At 42.2% G+C, this 4,587-nt stretch overlaps 1 long non-coding RNA gene across 1 annotated transcript; it reads left to right on the top strand.

Moving 5' to 3' along the window:
- Positions 1-1,200: 1,200 nt before the first annotated feature.
- On the top strand, positions 1,201-3,971 carry LOC141943821 (uncharacterized). Its single transcript, XR_012629070.1, has 4 exons — positions 1,201-1,322; positions 1,447-1,643; positions 3,692-3,738; positions 3,875-3,971. It is a non-coding gene; the product is annotated as an uncharacterized LOC141943821 (long non-coding RNA).
- The last annotated feature ends 616 nt before the right edge of the window (positions 3,972-4,587 follow it).

Raw genomic sequence — 4,587 nt, forward strand, 5'->3', positions numbered from 1 at the left:
TCATTTAATTTCCCAGTTAAAGATACTCAGATGTAGGGAGGTGTTTGTTCTGAAGAGGTATTTCCACTAGGGCCAATCAATATTTCCTGGTGAAAAGAATTCTCACTAGGAAATGCGTGTTTGATAAGCCTGACACCGTGGCTTTAGCTAACTTTTGCCAACTCTGACACAGGCTTGCGCGATGCGAGGTGGGGTCCCGGCAGCCTGCATCAGCAGAGCTAGTGGGAAAGGGGAGCAAGTATCTGTGAGCTTTCCTTGCACCCTCTTAGTGATTTTGCCATTTTAGGCACATTTATTTTGAAAAAGGCCAGAAAAAGAGGTCACTTCTGTGAAGAGCTGCTGGACCCAAAGCACTTTCTACTAGCTGGGGGGTGGGGGGAGAAGAATACATATTGGGGGTAATAAATTGATCTCAATCTGGTTCAGACAGAAGCCAAATAAATAAATAAAACCTGTCCTCCTTTTTGCAGGCTGCTGGGGAACGGGAGATCATCTGCTTCATGTGAGCTGGGAGAGCTGGAGCTGGCCATCAGACACCCAGCAGGGACATAGCCCTGTGGTGACAGCAGAAGCTATATGCCAGGCTCCTTGGGGTGGTCCCCAGGGCCACCTCTCCCCTTACCTATGGATCACCCCGGACTCAACCCCTCTACCTCACTGATGCAGCTGTAGCCCCAAAGGCTTAGCGTGCTCCTACAGAGAGGGGGAAAGGGCTGGTTGGAGAGGAAGCAGCCTCTAAGGGAGGTGGGCTGGTGTAGGCATGTGTCATGGAGCAGGCAGAGCTAAGGGCAAGGGTCTGCAAGCTCTTGGAGGCAGTGCTTAAGGGGGGCACAGGGAAACCTCCTAAACCTGGCCTCCCAAAACCTCTCCTTATGATTCCCAACCCCTGTGTCACCCAGCACATGCAGCCCCACGTGGACCCCCTGCTGCTCAGCCACACGGTTTGTACTTGCCATGTGGCTTGACCATCCCTCCAGGTTCTGATGTGCCAGAGGTTCTCTTGCCCCCCAGACCAGTTTGGCAGCTGGGCTAGGTGGGCAGCCTCCAGAAATGGGATTGTTTCAGCCTCTCCTGCAGTCCTTTAAGAGTTAATTCCTCCCTGTGCCCTGGATGTACAGCCATGTTTTCACTGTAGTGGAAGCTGTGTTTCCATATGTCCCTAGCTCCCATGGCTGGCACCTTGCGTGGACATCTGCGCTGCTCGGCATGCCTGTGCCCTTGCAAAGACTCACCTGAACTTGTGTTGGGCAACTCCTCTCGCTCCTGGTCTCCTGCGGTGCCCCATGTGCCTTCTGCACATGCCACTGCTGCATGTGTAGTGGGTGAGCATGCCCCTAAACTGCCCTGAAAGCAACTACGCCAGCTTATCTGTGCAAACGATATCTAGCATGATATGAACATTTCTTGAATATAAGTAGTAACTGACTGAGAGTATCTGTTTCTTAGGAAGTGCTGCTGCAGTGCGTGGTTGCACGAACCAAGCTGTTGTGTATTCAGAGTCATATCTGCCCGCCTGAATGACAGAAATGAAGCATTTGCTGCTTTCTACTTCATTTAAACCTGCGGGAGCCTGTAGCACTCATCCTCCTCATGCACTGAGGTATCCACGTGTGCCGCTTGCCAATCAGAGACTTCTTCACCAAGTAATGTCTGAGTAAATCTCTTAATAACAGAGGGACTACACACAGATTATTGTGATCATAATTTGGCCGACATAGCCTTTGTTACTAATGGTGATGCTGGAGATGGAAAACCCAGCTTGACTCTCAGATCCCTGCTGAAAAGTAATAAAATAAAGAGGAACAAAATCTGTGAGTGTATTTGCTACCAAACCTTTGAAAAACACAAAAGTGGAACCCTGCCAATGCTATTGCTGGCAATTTTTCAGAGCAGAGCTTCACTCCAAGGTAGGATTAGAAGTGGAAGTGCATTTTGTGTCTCTGACATTATCATGTTGTTGTGTACAAATGGAGGGTTTACAGTCGTTTGACATTTGTTGGTTTCTATTTTAATTATTGTGTGCTGCTCTTACATCTTCATAGCATTTTTGAACATCTTCCAAGAATAGAATAATTAGAAAATAACTCCAGCTATCGTAATAAAGGGTGTCTATTTTGCTAATGCAAAGAACTGACAAAAGATCCTCTTCAGTGGAAATGCTCTTATAAAAATGGAGCAGTGTTGTCGTTTTTCTTTGTTGAGAACATTGGTGAAGGGAGGCTGGCTTTTACGCAGTCTCTTTTGTTCATCCCTGGGCAGTGGCAGAACTCAGCTAAATTCTGGTGGCAGAAGCCTCCTCTGGTGGTAGCTGAGAATGATATAATATCACGTATAATAACAACAACAAAAAAATCCCTAACCGATAGCTTGGATTTTGGGTACCAGAATGAGCCTTCAATACTAAGAAATGAGCCTGCAGTACTAAGAATACAGAAAAAGCTATTACAATTTTTTAAACGTAAAAAGAACCACTTGATAAAATCAGTAATGTAATTTTAAATTATTTATTTCACTCCCTCTCTTTTTTCATGCTAATATATCCTTGGCTCTTAGTTCACAACCACACACTAATTATAAATGTAAGAAAACCTAACTTTTTACCATGCTTATTAAACTGTATGTCACATAGACCTTTGGGGAGAATTTCCCATGCTTTCCAGTGTGAATGGAAGGAAAGAGCAGCGGTGCTCACTTTAAACTGGATTTTTTCTAGTACCTTGCAAAAAAGGCTTCATTGTATTTTGATTAATCCATGCTTGGTCCACCTCGGATGTTTCCATGGAAACAGAATTTTTTTCCTTGATGGCAACTGTTAGGCTTGGGAAGGCTCATCTCTGCACAAAACCACTCCAGCTCCTAAAAAACTACTTGTTGGAAATTTAATGGGCGTAAACAAAACTCCCAAATTCCTCCTTAGTATTATTGTTGTCAGTGCTAATAGAGAACTGTTTTCTTAATGATACACAGTGGTGCCTTTTCACTCCACAAGAAAATGGAATAACAGTAGTATTCTTTCCACTGCAAGAGAGCACTTTTCCTGGTCCAGAAAAAAATTAGCCTGCAAACCTTCCAAAATTAAATTTTATGTGTTCTGATGTGTGAATATTATTTAGTTCTGGATCCAAATAATTTGGCTTAATGGCTGTTAAAATTCAATTAATCTTGTTTTGCAGATTGGCAATAATTTGAACAAATTATTCCTGTGTGCCACAATTTGGGTTATGGAGTTTGTGGGTTTCTGAGGTTTGGTTTTGGTGATTTTTTTTTTTTCCCAAAAAAAGAAAAAAATACTCTTTTAATGCATGCTACTGTGATATTTGGAATAGGTTTTGAAAATCAACCAACAGAGGGAGCATTTGTGTGGTATTATTAATTTAACCAAGTGGTTGGAAACATGACCATCATTTCTCCCAGTATTTTTGGACAGCACATTTGTTGTGTAAAATTGTTAGAAATCTTGACCATTTGTAAAAATAGAAAATGTTTTGGTTTGGAGTGGTTTAGTTTTCAAAAAATCCAATCTTAACTTTTGCTGACAGTGCAAATAGCTATTTTAAATTGTCAGGTTTATTGTTTGGAAAACTAGACGTTTTAGACCACAGAGTATTTATTATTTTGGTAAAAAAATAATTATTGGTTAAAAATACATTGAGTTCAAACACCTCTGATTTATATTTTCTTTTTATTACAGTGACATTTAGGAGTGCCACCCAGATTTCAAGATCCCATCATACAAGGGTCTGTAAAAATACAGAATGTAAATATTTTTATTACAATAATGCCCTGACACTAGTGGCTGTATGAGTCAGAGCAGATAGACTAGAATCTATCAATTTGTTCATCAATTTTGTTTCATCTTTGTTTGTCATGGCAGGGAATCTGCCAAATGGAAAAAGGAAAATCACTTTGAGAGCAAAGAACAGTTTTCAAACATCTTCCAAGGACATACTGAAAACAGAAATTATACATCAAGCTAGAGAAAAAAACAGAAGCCTCAGTGTTTTTTGGTACCTCTTTTATGTGTTCACTATTAGACTCTGTTCAATAATAATTAATAATACATTTTTTGCACCCTGTGCTCTATCCTAATTGTTCCACTTAAGCTTTTGGGGCACTGTTACTTTTAGGTACCATAACTGCACTCTATAGTACTTCTCTATTGTCAGCACAAGGTGTGCAGGGACTGCTGCTCTTTGCAGTGTCTCAGCAGATTGGAGTCATGTACGTGATTGAATGACATTGGAGGCTGTGTAACACTTTAGAACAGGATAGAAAAGTGAAGTAACTGGGGACACCAGGGCCTGGTTGCAAGTACTTGAGTGAAACTTGATGAAGGTTCGGGGCTGAACATCCCTTTTGGCTAAGGAATGTGACAATGCCCAAAGTGGTCACGTAGTCAGGGTCTGGTGGTGATGTTCCACGAGCTTGACTTTGGAGAACTGTGTTGCCCAAAGCCCAGGGTTTCTTTAAAGACAATATTTCTCCTTGTGCTGGGTTTAAGTGGCAAGGTTTTGATAGCTGGGGGCTATAGGGGTGACTTCTGTGAGAAGCTGCTAGAAGGTTCCCCAGTGTGCGATAGAGCCAGTG

The sequence above is a fragment of the Strix uralensis genome, chromosome 5 (genome assembly GCF_047716275.1).
Source record: "Strix uralensis isolate ZFMK-TIS-50842 chromosome 5, bStrUra1, whole genome shotgun sequence".
Taxonomy (NCBI): domain Eukaryota; kingdom Metazoa; phylum Chordata; class Aves; order Strigiformes; family Strigidae; genus Strix; species Strix uralensis.